Source organism: Acromyrmex echinatior, chromosome 2 (assembly GCF_024713525.1).
Source record: "Acromyrmex echinatior isolate Ae372 chromosome 2, ASM2471352v2, whole genome shotgun sequence".
In the NCBI taxonomy this organism is placed as follows: Eukaryota; Metazoa; Arthropoda; class Insecta; order Hymenoptera; family Formicidae; genus Acromyrmex; species Acromyrmex echinatior.
In genome coordinates this window covers 25,062,727-25,084,275 of record NC_141853.1, presented here as the reverse complement: position 1 = coordinate 25,084,275, position 21,549 = coordinate 25,062,727, and the positions used below count along the sequence as shown (strand labels likewise).

The window sequence follows — 21,549 nt, the reverse complement described above, 5'->3', positions numbered from 1 at the left end:
ATCATGTATAACCATTTTATTATGTATTTACAATAACATAAATTTGTTTAACGATATAATAAACGATGATAATAAATCGACAATGTTATCTCGAGTTAAACCTGTCAAAATAAATACGTTGAATTGAGTGTTGCTTTGAGGATTTTACGACCAATCGTAACGCACAAATGGAATCTCATTTGATACTTTTAAAAATATGTAACGCGATCGTAAATGCAATCAAGTGGGCGTCGATATATACATTTTTAACTAATCCAAGTCCGTCCCTGATCCTCGACGTTAGTATCTTCTCGCCTTCGTGATTTAAAAGGAAATAATTTACCGTTTCCGGCAACATGGCTCAGAAAACCGTGTCGTTCAAAGAAAGGCTGCTTTGGCCGCACGCGTATATATGGCGTTGGATTTCATTGGCTGCTGATAACGCATCAATGATCATGTTGCTGTCTGAAGATTTGCCACTTCAGCAAACCACGGATCACCGTAGAAAAACACAGCAAATAATTGGACATCGTCATGGACAAGCAGTTTAGCCAGAAGAATAAAAAATATTTGTGAGAGAAAATGATCATTAGAAATTGTTCGAAAATAAAAAAGATCTTTTTCGAAAAATGCAAGAGAGCAGAAGTCAATATTTAACTGCTTAGCGTGCTAGATTTTGCGATCTTCTTCTCAGTCGTGATTATGACAACATGAATTTAAATATTAACAATAATTTTTTTGAAAGAAATAAATATTTGATAAACTTTATTTATTATAACGCGGATGGTAATTGTATAATACTAATTGCAGAGTTAATCTCTATGAGAGATATTTTAATAGTTAATTTTCGGACAAAGGCGTAGAATATAAAATATGAGAAGTATACAAACAAAGGATTGCGTCCTGAATTAGCGTGCAACGCGCGATTTTTTTATTTATAATACAGTACACAATACACAATTCAGAAATAATAGAACTGTTTTGTTGCATAAGGATAAAATTGTAAAAAAACTATTATATAAAAGTCTTAATAATAATAAAAAAAAAATTTACATTATAAATTTTTGCCGAATCTATTGCAATCGCTTATTCAATTCTTTGTTTGTTTCTGCCTCCAGCGCGACTCTCATTTATCTTGTAAATCTTAGATCTTATTAAATGTAAAAGGCGTTTCGGAAAGTCTCATTATCGTGTAGTACATTATCATGATAATAATAAGCAATTATTTTTATTTCTCTAACTTTCCCGCGCGATCTCTCTCGGCGGTCACAAAGCGATGATTAGTTTCTCCGAAAGCGCATCTGCATCTAATCTCACAGTTCGCACGTACTTATGCGTTAGTTGCTATTGTTTCGAACGACACTGTCGGCGAATCTTTCCACGAATAGACAATATTCCGGTAGGTTGGCAGTAAAGTCTTAAGAGACACGGAAGGTAGGAGTACATCCTGTGTCGTAGGACCCCCTTTCATGCTCCGCTGCTTTTACTCCGTAACGCTGATTTCCTAAGTTCCCTTTCTCGCTACGGTGTACTGACTTCGGTTAAAGAAAAAAAAATCGTCATCTGTTTCATGCTGACTGGGTTGACGATGGACTCTCCGTTAATTAAAGTATCTTGATCGTATTCCTTTGCCGGCGGCATCGATTTTCTCACGGATCTGTGCTCTACTTAATCTTCCTCTACTATTTTCAAAAGCACGTGCCAAGAAGCGCAAGACATGTTTACTGTTTCTCTTGTATTATTTTCTTTCGAGTTTTCTTCCGAGTCGTTTTCCGTTATTCCTTTTAACCTATTTTGTTTTTTTTATGTTTCTCAAGAATTTGTACTGTTATTAATTTATTATTGTCTACGTCAATTTTTTATCTTATTATATTTATTAAAATTATAGATTTATTAGAGTAAATTAAAAATAATTTTATTACAAAGATATTTTAAATTATCATTATTTTGTCATATTTTATTGACTATTTAAACTATTTTTCTATAATGTAGATTTCCAAGCGATTTTAAAAACATCCAAAGGACGTCCTTACGACTTCTTAATGTTTTTAAGAATGTTCCTAAATTGTCTTTCTGATAAACAGTATATGGATTATTAAGTGATTTCAAGTTATAATGATAAGAAATTTTCAATAATTTATAACAATATTTAAAAAAATATTAAAAAATATTGGATCGAATGCTGCGCAAGAATATTGTGACATAATAAATTTAATAGATATTATTATATAAAATATTATTTTGTGTATATATAAATTGTCGGTAATTCAGTAGATAAGTCGATAGATTATCAGCAGTAGGATAATTCCTGTGAAATTCATTATTGAAAGTTCCAGCTGCTGATAATGAAGACAACGAACTTGACAGCTTGGATATGATCACTTCATATAACAGTTGTGATTCAGTTTGAGCCAATTTTGAAACAGATGGCAAACCTTGTCCGTTTATTATAATAATTTATCGATTTTAATATATTTTATATTTATAAATTATACATCTATATTAGCAAATTAAATAATTTTATCATAAAATATTTCCAATTATTATTGTTTCTTTATTGGTTGTTTTATAAGTAATTTCGTGAATTTATAAATGATTAAGTGATTATGAATCTTAACTTTTTATTTTCAAATTTTTGTTTGCTATAAAATAAGTTTTCAATTCGATAACTTTTATTTCTCTCATTTTTCTATATTTAATTCTCTATCATTTTGTATGAAAGTTTACATTAAAATAATAATTATACTTTCTACAAAATACTGTACAAACATAAATTACAAGAATTTTTATTAATTGAGTTCTAATCGTAAGTAGAACAAATTAATCTATAAAGATATTAAAAACAATATTACAAAGAGCACCACTATGCAAGGTTACATGTGCGAAACAATAAATAGATTTATTATATAAATCTATTTTATATTTATATTAATCTATTTTATATTTTATATTTATTATATAAATATAAAAAGAACAATTTCAAAATATATTATAAATATTTCAGTCTTAATCAGATCATCTTCAGTATACATATAATAAATAAATTAATTTAACAAGATGTATGTAATTGACAGATTAATTCAAACAATTAGATTGACAGATTAATTCAAAAATATTATCGCAATTAGATTGACGTCTGTCCGAAACGTTCACATAAGACCTTGCGTAGTGGTGTATGCTCTTTGTAATATTGTTTTTAAATTTTAGCTTAAGAAAGATATTAATTCCAAAAAAATTGCGATTTATGACATTTAACACATTATATTTCATTAAAATGTAAATATTCAGTAAAGAATTAAAATGAATTTGCTATACATTCCTTATCCCGAAGTCTACGTCAGTAACTTGCGGAATGCGTTTCGTGCGGCTGATTTCCGAGGCGAGCTTGTCTGAGTCACGAAGGGCGAACGGCAAATTAAATTGTGACGACGAAAGGTAATTAACGAGAAAAAGACAAAAGGGCATAGTGGAGGCACAAGAACCAGAAACGTTACGACTTAACGAGAACGGACTTTCTTCCGATCATTACGCACAGCGGAACACATGCTGCTTTATCTTAGCTAAGGCAAAACCAGAAAATCGTTACAAAAGATGCTATCTTAGATAGTCGCGCGGTTTAATTAAACGTAAAATGTTGCTCTGCGTAGATACTCTTATCGGATTTGCCGCTATTTTGCTACTTAATTGTAATTATAAATTTTGCATTATCTTTTCAGCAGCAATTAATTGTCTCGCAATATGCCGCTAGCCCGAATATTCTCGGACCGTTAATTATACAATGAATATATTATAATAATTTACTATTATTATATATCACGTAATATTTGATTATTTTTAATATTCTACGTTGTTTCATTATTTTTATTAAGTATATTGGTATTTTTATTGTATTAAGTATATTATTAAGAATAAAAGTTCGTACAAACTTCAAAATTCAAACAAATAAAACTTTAACTTCATTAAAAATAAATAATTTCAATTAAAAAAAGAGTTTTAAACTCAAAATTTCTACTTTCGAAAGATCACTATGTATTTTGATATCATTATGTATTTTACATATAGAAAAATTGAGCTAGATAAAATAAGAAATTTTTTTCTCGCTTTGTGAGCCTAGCGTGTGTCTGAAAGAAAAACATTCAAATATTTTCGACGTGAAAGTTTAAAGTTTTCTTTATAAAATTGTTTTTTTTATGTTTCTGAGATTTTTTGTTACTGAGTTATCGTAGATTAAATAAAGGAATATTTTGACTTATAAGTTCGAATCATAATTGTTATACATATAACGATGCACTCCCCAAATTACAATTGACCAACAATTACTATCGATCAATAGTTTCTTCCTTTATTTAATCCGCAATAATTTACTTAGTAATAAAATATTTCAGAAATTTAAAAAAAAAACGATTTTACCATCGGCTCCCAACCATATTTTTTTGTAATGGTTCTATAACTGCATTCAACATTAGCAATCATTTTACGTTCCTATTTACGTTTTTGGAAGAGACAAACATCAATTAAATTTAGGGCACATCATAGACGACAATTAAGGCACATTCGTGAGGGGATATGAGTGTGTTAATTATTTATATATCTCCAAAGTGTTTCCACGAATTTGATGGTAGGTACTAATTATCTCTGATCTTCCGATGAGGTTAACAGTCGATGTTGCTTAATAGGAGACGGCGTTAATTAATTAAGCGTTCAATTACGCTTGTGAGAGTTCCGGGGAGAACCGGGGAGAGTTCAAAGATGTCGAGTAAACGTTGTGCAGTCACTAGCTTGAGACGCTTGTTTGTACAAAGAGAACTCGCGATTCCGAGTGTCATGGGCTTGACAAACGCCAGAGAGACGTCGCGTCGGCGTTTTGCAAAAGCGCAGGAGTAACACAAGCGTCGCCCACACGCTTTGGCATTACGCGATATGGCTACTCAACCTAGCTAGTATGCGAATCGGGCACATGTAGCATACCTGATACAGGCATCCAATATCGCGTATATCCCGATCGCATATAGATGGCCGCGTTTTATGGAATGGCCTTCATAAAATTCTTCGCGTTAATAACGTGCGGCCAATAGACAACTCTCGAAGTTTTATAAACGCAAACGAGAGGTCTCTCGTCCGGCTCTTCAATTCTGCGGCCTGGTAAATTGCTTTTTTGATATTGCCAATAAACAAGATAGAAACGTACGATAAATATGATGTATTTTCCAGATTTCATTGTATTTCAATACAAATCGGTAAACAGGAACGATGTCGTAAATTAAATATCGCTCTCTACGTGAATGTATTTTGACCGATCGAATATGTAGGCTCTCTGACGAAGTCATACGATTATTCGGGAATTCTGGGTAGATACATATGAAATGTTTGCTTGTACAAAGGGACCTTACACTCCGAGGGCCACATGCCATATTTTTCTCGGAGCTCTATATTTCTGACATACACTGGGGAGGATCTTCCTTGCCAACTGGAGAAATGACGGAGTCGCACACGTGCTCTGAGATCATATGCAACTCGTAAAACAGTCAACTTGCTGATTAATAATATCTACTTATTGGTCCAATTTGGAGAAGCACAAATATATATTTTCTAATTCAGTGTCACAAATGTAGACAATCAGTTTTTAATACACACATAAATAATTGTGTTAAATTGTTTTTACTTTTGTTCAGCAAATAAATGTACGCGCAGTCCCCATTCAATTTCTCGATGTGATCTCAATAAAAACAAACTAGACGGTCGATATTAGTTTTATTCCGGCACGGTTGAACGGTCACCAAAGAAATCCATTAATCGCACCGTTTTAAGCGGCAGCTGCAGCCACAGAGAATTCTCTCTCTCTCTCTCTCTCTCTCTCTCTCTCTCGATTCGATTCTATTTCTCTTTTTCTCTTCAAATCATTCTACAAAATGTCTCTTTGTCGAGTCTGCGATTCGAAGAACTCACAGCGACGTGCCGCAATGGTCCGACTTTTTGAGAAGATGCTCGAAAAGAGACTCTTCTCCGCAAGCCGTTGATGTAAGCCGACAAGTATCCGGATCGCGGTACATATGGTATCGCGAGAGTACGAGCAAGAGAAGCGTGACTCTCGTGGGTACCGCGACTGATTTGAGTTAGCCACACGCCGAGCGAATCAATCACGTCGCATGCACTCGGCACACATGCTGTTAATGTGCGCGCGCTGGCATGGGGACCACCAGCCGATGTCGAGAGGAGAACACCAAGGGATTAGGGTGCGTGCTTCCGTTTTGAGGATAATTACTCGGCACATCTCTCTCTCTCTCTCTCTCTCTCTCTCTCTCTCTCTCTCTCGCTTGGATTTGTGATATCTCTCTATATCATAGGACGAAAGGCATGTCGTGATCGAGAAAAAAAGAAAGAAAAAGGAGAAGGCAACTCTGGAACTCTGGAGACTGGGAACGAGAAACGCGACAGGTTCGTTACCGGCCGAATACTCTCTCGACTCGACTAGAATTAGAGGAGGGTAATTGCCTCTCTGCGACTCGACGCGCGGCGACGCGGACGATGCTGAGCACCGAGCACTACGCGTTAACCTTTAACACCGCTCGTATTTCGCTTAGACGATAATATTACGAGAAGGGTTAGGCGCCGAGTTCCCATCAGCGTTTCTACCCTTATTAATTACACATGGGTTAAAGTGTTTGTGAGGTTTTGCATGAGCTTTTTGTAAGTTCTAATGTAACAAAAATTATCCGCAAACACATTTATATGCACAAAATAAATGTTCCAGAAAAAACCCTAACTTAATTTAATTCATTTTTAATTCAATTTATTCGATAATTTAATTTATTGACATTTTTTTTTAATCAAATATTTTTAATTAATTTTAAATTAAAATTTTAGACAAATTAAAACTTCAAAATGATGAATAATGTAAGTCGATAAGATATAATTAATCTTTTTTCCTAGCCGTAATTTATGACTACATTATTGAACCCCCGTAACCAGTGCCATTCTGACGCGTAAAAGCTCTGGCGGCTTATTGCACTGCGCTCTGCAATCTCTGACTCAATTGGCAGGTTCCGGTGTCGTTGTATGAATATCAGAGAATTTTTTCCGACACCGCGGACGTAGTACTAAATTAACATTTCTTACGATAAACGAATTTCCCCAGAGCCTTCGGTTGAATTAAATTTCCTGCCACTCTTTCGTTCGAAGGGAGCTCAGCTTGTAGAACTCTATTTCCCACACCTTGGTAGCTACCAGCCGGCAGTGCCACTAATGAGCTCGATTAGATAGAATTCCTTTTTACCGTGAAGTCTCCCTAAAGAATCTAGAGTGTTCTCCGTTGACTTTTTGATTAAAGACTTTGCACTCTGCGAACGATGGAACACATGCAAACCGAAAGGACTCAACGTTTTAGGAGGAGACACACGCACACATACATATACTATAAAAAAATATGGATGTGGAATCCTTAAATGCCTTTTTAGTAGATATAGTATATCTGACTTTTTTTCCAATTATTCTTCCACAACTTTTTTATTAATATAGGTATACGATATTTGCTTATTATTACCATTGTGTTCCTTAATGTCTGTCGTATCGATTGACAAAAATTGTTTACAAATGTTTATTTCTATGAAAGTATGTTATTACCAAACTTAATTCAATTGCTTATAACTTTCATAAAAATAAACATTGTAAACAAAATATAAATTATACAATATAATTACATTATATAATATATAATAATACAAATAATATAAATTATTCACGCAGGTTTTTAAGATGTTTATTTGCTTATTAGCCATCATTATTAAAATTGACAATCAATCTAATTTAAAATATAATATTTCTTTCATTTTGCGTTTCAAGCCTGACAAATTGAATCGCCATGCAGTTTATAAAAAATGTATTTGAAAAAATTTGTATTATTAAGCACTTTGTGACTGAAAATAGAATTATTTCTCTTAACTGATATTATAAATAATTTTTTTGGTGTTTATATTACCATCATGGGGTTTATATAATTGTCACTATGTTGGTATTAATATAAACACTAACATAATATGGATTCAGAGTCATGGTTATAAACTATGTTAAATCCACACCATGTTTATATCAATACCAACCATGGTAAGAATTGTATTTAACACCTATGATATTAAATTCACATCTATATCTTTTAGAGTGTATTAATAACGTATATGATAAAAAATCTTGCAAATATTATTTTTTAAAATAAAATAAATTCTCCTTTTTTTCAGTATAATTACTTGTACGTTATCCAAATTTTGTTTTTAACATAAATGCATTATGGATGTATTCTTTGATTCCCACGAGGAGATTCGCAGTGCGATATGATCTGATCACGATGCACGAGATCGTGAATGCATGCGTAATTATCGAACGACGCATGACGCGCGCCGTCTCTGGAGGATTAATTAACTCGTTTTGCCCGGCGGACACTGGCTCATTATGCGCGTCGAAGCCACGATTCGCGCGGCGTAATTTACGTGCATGATCAACGCGTATGAAAGCGATACGCTTGCTCGCGCGCGACCGAAGACGAAATAAGATACAAAATTAGATGGTACGGATAACGTAACAATCAAGTCACGAAATAGATATTTTCCAGGCATCCTTTGTGAATTCTTCAATCAATTCAGAATTGATTTATTTCTTAAAAAGGGTCAGTTTATCTTTGCTTTTCTAAACCAATATCTTATTGCGCGCGCGCGTTGATAAAATTACATTTCCTCCCTCGTTCCTGAATTTCATTTCTGTATTTCATTCTGTTCCGACCCTAAGTTCTCACCTGTCCCTCAAGCAGACAGCAATGTAAAAGGCAAGCGTGCTCATCGCGCGACCCGCATCTCCTGGTTCTTCGCTGTCACTCCCGCATCGTCGCATCGCGTCGTAGCGGATCGACATCATTTTTTATAGAGTCGTCTCGATCTTTTTACGTGAACTGCGGGTTCGAAAAGGGTCCTCTCTGGCGGATGGTTCACATAAATTTTCATTTCGAGAAGACGCACTATAATTTACGGTCCGTTTTTGGGAATGTAAGAAGTGAAATGCAGTAGTTCCAATTGAAAACGTACTCTAATCATCTCCAACCGCGCCACATACACATGACTTAGGTTCAGTTCCACCAATGTACCAGTCAATTTATTCCTTATCTTTTTCTAATTCTTAGAAAATTTAATTAAAAAAAGATAAATAGTAAGTTAAATCAAGATTAAAGTTAATCTTATATTGATGAATCGGGCCTCAGAGTGAATTAATTGTTCTCTTAATTTTGAAAGATATTGTATAATAATATGTGTAAATTAAGCAATGCGAAACAGTTCCACGCTCGCGACGATTATGCGGATCGCCCACCGTGAAACTTTTCTACCGCGCGCAATTACTCCAGCAAGCTTCGACTCGAGTCTCGAGTCTGTGCCGCGTAATTAACTCTTGACTCTTGACGAGCGGCCTGCGATAATACCGCTTCGCTGTAAAAGAGCTTAATTCGAGGAGTTGCATTCAAGTTTAAATTCGCGAGACGAGTGCGCGTTGCGTCGATATTTCCCGTGTGTAAAGTCCGCCTTAAGGGACAGCCACGCGTTATCATCCTGGGTAGTCGGGTCGAGGTGAGGGTGGGCTGCATAAATTCGGAGGCTGCAATTGGCGCTCGAATACTTTTACAATTCAAATTATGGAAATCCCGTGGGTGTACGCGCTAACCGGCGTAGCTGGCGACCGTCGCCATCGTCGCCGCGTGTACATCGAGAGCACGAGCGGATTTATTCCTCGGAACACCCGGAACACGGACCACGTTTGGCCGAGTTCAAGCCCTTCTCCTCGTTCTGCTCTTCTGTCTCTGTCTCTGAGACAGACTGGGGACCGATTAGGGTGAAGAGGGCGGGATCGAAGGGAGAGAGAAAGATATCCTCTCGCGCGCTCGGGATCCGCATATAGTGCTGCCGCACGATAAAGGGATATCCCGATTGCCGATTCTAATTCTATAATTCCACGCTTAAGCCCGACTTGCACACATCCCCACTACGCCTGTGTGCGTGCATGTACACAGTGCGTCTTGTAGCGCGCGTTTTATCTAAATCTGTGTCATGCGCGGCTCCACTTCATCCCCTTTAATGCTCGTTGCGAGTCGCAGTGCGCTCTTGCATGCAACCAAAGAGGTACTTAAAAAAAAAAAAAAAGAAAAAAACGACGGCCGGTTCTGAATGAAACGTATGTACTTGGGGTAGGATGGAAATTGTATTCAAGGAAAGAGAAAAAGAGGAGAGAAGGAGGCTATAGGATACTTCAACATTGGTACTTGTATTTCGAAAAAATGATGAAAAAAATAACGAAAAAACGATAACTGCCCATTGTCTAAAGAATCAACGGTTTTTCCATGCTGACGTTTAATTCATTCCGCACTTTATTGATGATTTCAAACTAATTTCATTTTATTTAAATGTTGACGATAAAAGATTTATAAATATTCATAAATATTAAAACATATAAATATATATCGCTGCGTCCCAGAAAAGTGACATCTCAAAATGAACTTTGTAATAGAGCATTTTTATAACAAACTGAACAAAATTTCAGTTAGTAAATGCAGTTTCAATAATTTTTTTTTCTATGTTATATTTTTAATTATAATGTATTATTAAAAAGTAATAAATAATAATTGGACAATAAGAATATTTAATTATTAATGACTCCTTTACTTGACAATTAGTAATAATAACAATATGAGAAGGGCTATAGAAGTCAGCGCTAGACCTTTAATTTGCGACGACTACCATATCATATTTTATTATATTGACGATGTTTTAAAGTATACGATTGCAGCAGTTATGCGATGAGTGGTTTTTATTGTCAAAAAGTATATTTTCAGATATACATTTTCTCAAGGCATTAGAATTAATTCTTGATAATATCAATTTAGTGGGACTCTCACGATCTTTCATCCACTCAGCTATGAAACTCTGTGGAAATAATAAGATAGGAAACAAGACCGTTTATGTTAAATAACATTACTTTAAAATCCGAAGCGCCACTATAGTCTGAGTATTGAGATGTTGAACTAATATATATATGTTCAAATAAATGAATTAATTTCAGAAATGATAATTACGTGCCGATATGGTTGTCGGCATTAAACGCAATTGATCTGAAATATTAATAATCCCTCCAAATTAAGCTTAAAAAACTTATTAATCCAAATTAATCTTAATAAACTTATTGCGAAAAATATTGTTATATATCTGTGGAAATACTAAGATGTCGAGGAAGGATGATACTCATTGCATATTTGTCTACAATTGATCGGTTTTTTTTACGATACGTGCGGAAGATTATATGTAATTATTAGTTTTATGCTGATAATGACTCAAAGTGAAGCTGAAACGTACATTTGTTAAATTAAATTGTTAAAAATTTGCGCAATTGAGATTTAGCGCTGACTCCTATATATAGCCCTTCTCATATTGTTATTATTTAATAATAATTTTAGTTATTTTAGTCTAAAGGCTTAGGACGCTCGTACGGAATGCAAGAGATTCAGGCTCGATTCCGAGCCAAGGTAATATTTTTCATAATAAGAATTAATTATTTACAGATTTTAATATTATTAAGATCGTTTCGAAGATGCAAATAAGCAATAAAAAATTTGTTAAATTGCTAGTCAATTTAACTCGTGATATTATTGCGGTACAGAGTTCGGTTTTATTTCAAATAAATTTATTTAAAATATATATTTTAAATAAAGAAAAAATTAAAAAGTTATTTGGTATTTATTATTTTATATAATTTCTTCTGATCTATTTCTTATTTAATATTTTGAATAAGTTTTTGGAACTTATTTTATATTTTTTATTTAAAATAAGTTGTATCAGTTTTTTATTGATTTTATATTTTTAATAATTTTTTGGAATTTATTTTATATTTTTTATTTTAAATAAATATATTGTTAGTTATGTTATCGACTTGTTGGAAAAAAAAGTGACGGTGCGTACTAAAGTTGGGTGGCGCGGTGCTTCCATTTACTTCTATTCTCGTGACTCGCGAATTAGCGGGAATATCTCGAATACACAAGTGTTTTGTTTTATTATTCTGTGCTTCAACATTCGGATGTTCTTATATCTTCTTATACTTCTTGAAGCAACTCGTCTATTCTATCCTTCGTTTAGTCATTTCTCGTTTGCGTTTATACATGTACGTTGTATGTAATCTTATTACTTTTTAATGTTTACATCCTTTAATTTTGAGGTTATTTACTTGTGCATAATTGGTCATAAGTAATGTGAACTGCTGAATAATGCCGGAAAACGAAAACGAACAAGTTTCAGAAGAGATTATTTTGAAAAAAATCTCTAAAAGTCTACCGATAATTTTAAATGGAAAGTTTTTTTTCCATAAAAAAGATCATTGACAACAATAACTTAATAGCAAAATGTGCAATATGTAATCGTGATATTAAACGGCGACTAGATTCTACGACAAATTTCTTCGTACTTTTTAAAGGTAACTATTAATTAATAATTAATATTTAATATAATTATAATAGTACCACTAATTGCAGTAACCGCATATTCCGATATTAGTATCCCGATATTAATATTGTAAATAATATTAATCAATAATTATTTATTTATTTTCATTTCAGTCTAAAGATCATTCTGATTCTTTCAAAGAATATAACTAATATAAAGAAGAAATCTACGTGCATCCAAAAAAAAGGCCTCTTATTGATGTGGAAAATTTTGAAAAAAAAAAAAAGAAATATTTTAAAGTTTCAGAATCCTTTAAACAAAATAATCAATTGTTGATAAACACACTTATTATAAAATTCACAGTCGAGACAATGTCTCCTCTGAGATCATACAGCATTTAAGAATCTCCTTAAAGGTATTAAAATTACAATCTATATTTAATATTTGATGTAAATAATTATATTTTCCATTTCTATTTTAACGAAATGATTCCATTGAATAATTTACTTTTGACGTAGAAATACTAGGAATAAAATGCAAAATACAATAACATGACTTCGAAAACTCTGAGGAATAAAATCTATAATATGCATTTAAAAATAGTGAACAATCTTACTGTAACTATTGTCAGATGCTGCATATGTGTGTTTATCTGTTGATATTTGGTCATGTGGACACCGCAGTTATCTTGACGTTACAGTGGGTATGTATAAAATATATTCACATATATTATGATTGTTATAATTTATTTTATAACTGTTATAAGCTTCTATTTCTTTTAATGTCACATATATAATATCAAATATATCATGTTATTCATATATCATGTTAATTCTAAATGGGAAATGCAAGCATTCTTAATTATATTTTGTATTATTACTTTACTTTGTATAATTATTTGTTAGTTTATTTTATTACATATCAATCCTATGTTACAAAATGTCAATGTTTTATTCGATCATTCAGGTCAGAATACTTGGAATTCGTAATCAGATCTTGTATCTTGAAATATAAGTAATATTTATTTTTATTATTGTTTTGAAATAATAGAATTAATAGAAATAACAGAAATATAATAGAAATAATAGAATTACAGAAAAAAGTCTTACTTTATGAGACTTGATTATGATTTTCAGCTTTAGATATTCAAAGAATATTGCAATTAATCAATTATTGTGTAATCTGCTACTAGAAATTTCATATTTACAGATAAATGAGCAACTGAAAAGGCAAAATGCTGTGCTGGCATGTAAAAGATTCAAGGGTAATCACACTCACGATAAAATCACTGAATTTGTGTTAAAAATCTGCAATGATTTTAAAATTGATCGGTCGAAAATACTAAAGATAGTTATGGATAATGCACGAAATGAGTAAAGCTTTTACTAATTTTGAATATTCAAATTCTTTATACTCTGTTGGCACAAATATAAGTAAGTTATCTTTGCAATTATGCCAATTATAGATTAGTTTTGTAATAGATAATAGAATAAATTTGCTTCAGTCTTACTATCAAAAAATGAAACATTTTATTTATTGTCTATTTATCTTATTGTTAGTCTATATCGTTATATTAATTATATGTTAAAAGCGAAAATTAATTAACTCACAATTAAAAATATTACTATTTAGTGCTTTATAATATTCAAAGAAGATTAAAAAGAAGATTAAAATACTTTTGATTTATTTAATCAACAAACTGTCCATTATATGTTTAGCTTCTACTAACAATTCAAGCACAAATCGAAATGATTCAAATTCAAATGACACTGATTCTAAAAACTCTGAAGATGAAGATGAAGAATGTCTCAAAATAATTGAAATTGATTTAAATGAAAGCATAATGAATAACGCTGTTGTATGTCATCAACGATGCGTTTCTTACAGTTTAATCTTATCGCTTTCACTGACGCTGCAGAAACATTTAAGGAGAAAAAAGGTAATAAAACTATCCGAATTTATCAATCTGCATTAGAGGAATGCAAAGCCATGGAACAGAACGTCAAGATCATCAAAATGCTCTGAAATTTACGAAAAGATTATTCAAAAAGCTCCAATGTCACCATGTGTTACTCGGTGGAATTCTACTTATGATTATTTTTTAAATTTAATGAAAGTTAAAATTAAGTTAAATAGAAGTAACCGAAGCATTTGTCTAATTTTAAAGCATTTGTCTAATTTTTCGACTGAACTCGAATTTTTAAACGAATATTTGCAATATCATCAGCCAATTGCTGAAGCTCTGGATAAGTTGCAAAGTGAAAATAACTTTTTTTACGGCGAATTAATTCCAGTTTTGCTAAGAACAATAGAAAACGTTCAAAAACTACAGAATATATCATTAAAATATACTTCCGGTCTTGTAAGCGTACTGTAATATGGAAAAAAGATTTAATAATTTTATACATTTTCAAATCGAAACCAACAATGCTATATTCAGCAGCTGTTTCTCATCCCTATTTTAAACTGCGATGGATACCAAAAAAGAAAAAAAATTACATACAGAATCTGTTTTTCTTAGAGGCAGAAAAACATAATAAATACATCAATATTGCCGATAATACCAATGTTAATCTATCAGTTCTACCACTACTCGGAATGATTTTGTTATCAGAAATTTTTTTTCCTTTCAACTGAAGACGATAAAGATATTAACAAATTGAAAATAAACTATGCAATTAGAATATATGAAATATTTTCAAGATAAAGATGTCACTGCGCAATGTTTGTGGATTGCTATCCAATCGTAAATGAATCATTGATGTTTATTAAGTTTAACACGCCTTTACCATCGTCTGCACAGGTGGAAAGACTATTTTCCTATGGCGGTCTTATAATGAGACCGAACCGAAGGAGCATATAGGATGCCAATTTTGAGAGGATTTAATTAAAACTAATAAATTGTATTTGTATTAAATATTACTGATATTGAAGTATTGAAGAACTTCATACATATAAACTTAATAATTTTAAAACATATAAAAAGAAGACTATAAAAAACCACAGCACAAGTTATATAATAGTTTGTGATATTTAATTATTATTACATTAATTAAAACATTAAACGTTTCGGCCACAATCTGACCATCTTCAGTAATTCAATAATATTCTTAAAACGCAAAGTTACATCTAGTTGATTTAATGACAACACCCGACTGTTGACATTAAATTCAACAGTCAGGTGTTGTAATTAAATAAACGTGTTCTTTTCTATGTGAAGATGTTTCATACAATAATATTACAACGCCAATTGTCACATCACGAAAAGTGTAAAACAATAATTTCCAGATTCTAATTTAAAATAAATTTGTATATCATTAATATCTTCTAGTCGGAATATAAAGAAATAGAATCGTTACCTGTTTACAGCAAAAAAATTAAACGATGTCAATCTCAAGTACCTCTTTTGCACAATTAGAATTTTGTCGTGACATTATGTGTTGTTATTTGTCATATCATGTATTTTATCACTATTTTATAAATAGTGCGCAACTAAGTTCCTGCTGTTTGTCAACAGATGGCTCCAGCAGTAAGTGCTGGTCGATTCTGACATAACCTAAACGTCATGAACCAAGCTTAGACATATGGTAAACAAACCGCTTTGAAACATTAGTGATTTTGTTTTTACGTCATATTCTTTTGGTTGTGTGAAAATGTCTGATTTTGTGCCAAATAATCGTCATATGCGGGAAGTATTGATTTTCTTCTTTCATTCGAAGAAAACGGCAGCTGAAGCGCATAGAGAGCTCCAAAAAGTTTACGGAGATGCTGCTCTAAGTGAAACAACGTGCCGAGATTGGTTCCGTCGCTTCAAACGGTGATTTCGATGTTGACGACCGTCCGCGTGAAGGAAGGCCAAAAACCTTCGAAAACGCTGAATTGGAGGCATTGCTCGATGAGGATCCGTGCCAAACGCAAGAAGAGCTTGCTTCAGTATTAGGAGTTACCCACCAAGCCATTTCCAAGCCATTTTTTCACAATAAAGTTGCATTTTCATCAAAATAACAGCGAGAACTTAGTTGCGCACCTAATATATATGAGTCAACAGTTTAGAAAGTTCTAGAATTATTTATGAAAAGAAAGAGAAATCCTTCTTAAGAAAAGGAAGATAAACATCAGCAAACCTTCCGTGTCACTTTGCTTATTGATACCTCTTGTTTGTCTTTTTATATGTATCATTTCCGAAATTCTTCAAGAGGTATTAATAAGCAAAGTGACACGGAAGGTTTGCTGATGTTTATCTTCCTTTTCTTAAGAAGGATCTCTCTTTCTTTTCATAAATAATTCTAGAACTTTCTAAACTGTTGACTCATATATATAAATAGTGGTAAAATACATCATATGACAAATAACAACACATAATGTCACGACAAAATTCTAATTGTGCAAAAGAGATACTTGAGATTCATCGTTTAATTTTTCATTAATGATTGTTCTGTATCTAAAATTCTTATGTTATCCCAATCCAATTCATGCATCTCATTCAAACGGTGACGTGAAACCACTGAAATTTCGGAAGAAGGTTTTCTTATGTCAGCCTTACGTTCTTTTATCCGAGTTTTTAATTTCCTTTTAGTTTGGCCAACATAAGACGATTCACAGTTTAAACAATTGATTTTATAGACTACTCCACAATGGTCATCCTTAGGCAAGGAATCCTTTCCCATCTTTATTCATTTTATTCATAGGTTTATAAGCTATATTAAAACCATGAACATGTGAAAGTTTTTTGAATTTTTCAGATACTTTGCCCAAGTATGGTATCGTGAAAAATTTTTTCTTAGAATCACATTCATTATTAATTTCTTTGCGATTTTGATCTAAATTAGTTCTATTTTCCAATGTTTTTATTCTATTTTTTATTGTTGAAAATATGAATTTTAAAGCATAACCATTACTTAAAAGTGTGTGAATTAATTCAGAGATGTTTTTTTCATGAAATTTAGGATGGGATAAAAGTAAAATTCTATCAAATTGCCCAATAATTACTCCCCTTTTATATACTAACGGATGATTCGAAAAATAGTTTAAATATCTCCCAGAATTGGTAGGTTTTTTATAAATATCAAAGATGATATTTTCTTCTTGTCTCATTAATTTAACATCTAGAAAATTTATGCCGTTTTCATCGCCAAAGTCAACAGTAAATTTAAGTCTTTCATGATATGAGTTAAACAATTCTAGAACTCCTTCAACCTTTTCTTTATGTACAGCTAACACAATGTCATCCACATAACATAAAATAAAAAGACGAAATAATATTATTTGTGGTAATAATTTCTTGTTCTAAATCTTGTAAAACTATGTTTGCCAATATATTTTAAAATTATAACCACGTTAGTTTTCAAAATGTATTTTAATCACACGAGCATTAACATGTGTAAATTAACGCAGTTTTTTGACTTTATCAAATTTAATTTTAGATTACATGTATGTTTGCTTTTGAAGAAATGTGTAAGAACTTACAGAGCGAATATATACACAAGAGTACAAAAACAATTCTTAAAAAAGGTGTTTAAAGGAACGTCTAATTCCTATGCATTTGTACAAATTCACACGAAAAGATAACAATAAATTGTTCCATTCTTCGAAAGAAAGAATTGACAGACTCAAACACAATTTTATCTTCAAATATTTGCATGTAGAATTACAAGATGCCTATAAACATCTTGGGCAAACAAAATCTGAATTGTTCAGCATATATAGAAAAATTGAAAAAATTCTACCTAACAACATGGCTCATTCTTTCTTTCGAAGACATGAAATTAACTTCGACATTATGTGGCGTAAAGAATAAAATAGAATTGCCAAAAAAATTTCTAATTTGCGGGCTAAATATATTCGCCAAGAAATATTGAATATCAAGAGTATTAACTATAATATTACGCAATTTGTGGACTCTGAGATGAATGGTGATACCTTTTGTGCATCTTTAAAATTAAAAACAGTTTCAACTAAAATTACGAATTCCAATACAATTCATTATAATATTAATATTACTCCTGATAGATTTAATGAAAAATTTGATATACGGAATACTAACGAACAACGGCTTAAAAATCTTAGTAATGCCAAAATTTTAGAAAAAGCCATAGTAGTATTACAATTAGGTCAATAGTTCAATTTTCCTAACAACATGGTTAGTAAGGACAGAATTACAAGTGAATTCATCAAACAGGTTGAACATAATCTTTTTAGAGCTGATAATGAAATACGTAAAAATGTTAGGAATGAAATTTGTTAGTCCAAATTCTTAAATCAATTAAGAATTGTAACATTAAATCTGCTGAAAATACAATTTTATATGAAGGTGTAAGGGAGGTTAAGCGATTCATCTCAGAGAATCCGAATATTTTAATTACTAGAACGGATAAAGGCAATACCACTGTAATTATGAGTCGAGATAGTTACAAGGAAAAAATGTATGAAATTCTCAATGATCAGACTACATACAATTTAATAAATAAAGATCCTACTAATAAAATAACTGTGGAAATTGGTAATTTACTAAAAAATTGGAATAATACAAGGGGTACATTGATTTAAATTTATACAAAAAATTGTATGTGTCGGACGGCGAACTTCCGAGATCTTATGGACTGCCAAAAATTCATAAAGAAGGTCATCCTCTAAGATTAATTGTCAGTTGTATTAACAGTGCTTTTTATCCACTGGCGACCTTCTTAAAAGAAATTATTGACAATAATAATATAAAAAATTTTAGTTAAAAACAGTGTAAAAAACAGTTTAGATTTAGTAAATAAAACTCAATGGTAAAGTAATCGATAAAAATTTTAGTATTATATCATTTGACGTGGTCTCCATGTACACGAACATTCCGACTGAATTAGTATCAAAAAGCATTGAATATAGGTGGAATTTTATTGAGAATAAGACTTTGATTCCTTTACATGAGTTTATTAAAGCAGTTATGATTATAATTAATTCCACATTTTTTAGATTTCATAAAAAAATATTTAAACAGATTTTTGGCATGCCAATGGGCTCTCCTTTATCCCCTATATTGGCGAACATAGTTTTACAAGATTTAGAACAAGAAATTATTACCACGAATAATATTATTTCGTCTTTTTATTTTCGTTATGTGGATGACATTGTGTTAGCTGTACATAAAGAAAAGGTTGAAGGAGTTCTAGAATTGTTTAACTCATATGAAAAGCTTAAATTTATTGTTGACTTTGGCGATGAAAACGGCATAAATTTTCTAAATGTTAAATTAATGAGACAAGAAGAAAATATCATCTTTGATATTTATAAAAAACCTACCAATTCTGGGAGATATTTAAACTATTTTTCGAATCATCCGTTAGTATATAAAAGGGGAATAATTATTGGGCAATTTGATAGAATTTTACTTTTATCCCATCCTAAATTTCATGAAAAAAACATCTCTGAATTAATTCACACGCTTTAATGGTTATCCTTTAAAATTCATATTTTCAACAATAAAAAATAGAATAAAAACATTGGAAAATAGAACTAATTTAGATCAAAATCGCGAAGAAATTAATAATGAATGTGATTCTAAGAAAAAATTTTTCACGATACCATACTTGGGCAAAGTATCTGAAAAATTCAAAAAACTTTCACATGTTCATGGTTTTAATATAACTTATAAACCTATGAATAAAATGAATATATTTATAAAGACGGAAAAGGATTCTTTGCCTAAGGATGACCATTGTGGAGTAGTCTATAAAATCAATTGTTTAAACTGTGAATCGTCTTATGTTGGTCAAACTAAAAGGAAATTAAAAACTCAGATAAAAGAACGTAAGGCTAATATAAGAAAATCTTCTTCCGAAATTTCAGTGGTTTCACGTCACCGTTTGAATGAGATGCATGAATTGGATTGGGATAACATAAAAATTTTAGATACAGAACAATCATTAATGAAAAGAAGAATTTCGGAAATGATATATTATATATAAAAAGACAAACAAGAGGTATCAATAAGAAAAGTGACACGGAAGGTTTGCCTGATGTTTATCTTTCTCTTCTTAAGAAGGATCTCTCTTTCTTTTCATAAATAATTCTAGAATTTTCTAAACTGTTGACTCATATATATAAATAGTGGTAAAATACATGATATGACAAATAACAACACATAATGTCACGACAAAATTCTAATTGTGCAAAAGAGGTACTTGAGATTCATCTTTTAGTTTTTTTTGCTGTAAAATAGGTAACGATTCTATTTCTTTATATTCCGACTAGAAGATATTAATAATATACAAATTTATTTTAAATTAGAATCTGGAAATTCTTATTCTACACTTTTCGTGATATGACAATTGGCGTTGTAACATTATTGTATGAAGCATCTTCACATAGAAAAGAACACGTTTATTTAATTACAACACCCGACTGTTGAATTTAATGTCAACTAGATGTAACTTTGCGTTTTAAGAATATTATTGAATTATTAAAGATGGCCAGATAGTAGCCGAAACGTTTAATATTTTAATTAATGTAATAATAATTAAATATCACAAACTATAACTTAGCTGTGGTTTTTTATGCTCTTCTTTTTATATGTTTTAAAATTATAACCACGTTAGTTTTCAAGATGTATTTTAATAATTTTAACTATATTAACTCTCAGTACCCACATCTCAAAAAAGTCCCTATCTATCCATTTTCGGAATTGGACAGATTGAGATATTTGTAACCCATTTTCAGCATTTTCTTTTGCTTGTATCTCAGATTGTAGTGCATCGATTTTAACTAATTTTTTTTAATCTATCGTTTAAAGACTAAAAAAAAAGAATTTTTGAAAGTCTAAAATTTCGTAGCACAAAAGATATTTTGCAATAAGTGAAAAGGAATCGGAAAAAAAACATCTGAATTATGAAAATCGAGGAGGTTACGTTAACCCTTTGTGAGTACTGAAGATTAAATATACGTATATGAAGCTCTTCAATTATTATAATATCTAATAATATTCAAATATTCAATATATTATTCAATATAAGTATTCAATATAATGTATAATTATTTTTATTTTGATTTTTGTTGCTTAACTAAGTGTAATAACATTAATATTATTAAGCATTAATATTATTATAGGCTATTATAAAGAAAACAATAT

The 21,549-nt window shown here is 31.3% G+C and overlaps 1 long non-coding RNA gene across 2 annotated transcripts; it reads left to right on the top strand.

Moving 5' to 3' along the window:
- Positions 1 to 5,168: 5,168 nt before the first annotated feature.
- Positions 5,169 to 20,151, top strand: LOC105151252 (uncharacterized). Of its 2 annotated transcripts, XR_015544097.1 has the most exons (5): positions 5,169 to 12,468; positions 12,611 to 12,852; positions 12,956 to 13,140; positions 13,647 to 13,870; positions 14,156 to 20,151. It is a non-coding gene; the product is annotated as an uncharacterized LOC105151252 (long non-coding RNA). The 2 variants fall into 2 exon arrangements; XR_015544096.1 differs by having other exon boundaries at positions 13,647 to 20,151.
- The last annotated feature ends 1,398 nt before the right edge of the window (positions 20,152 to 21,549 follow it).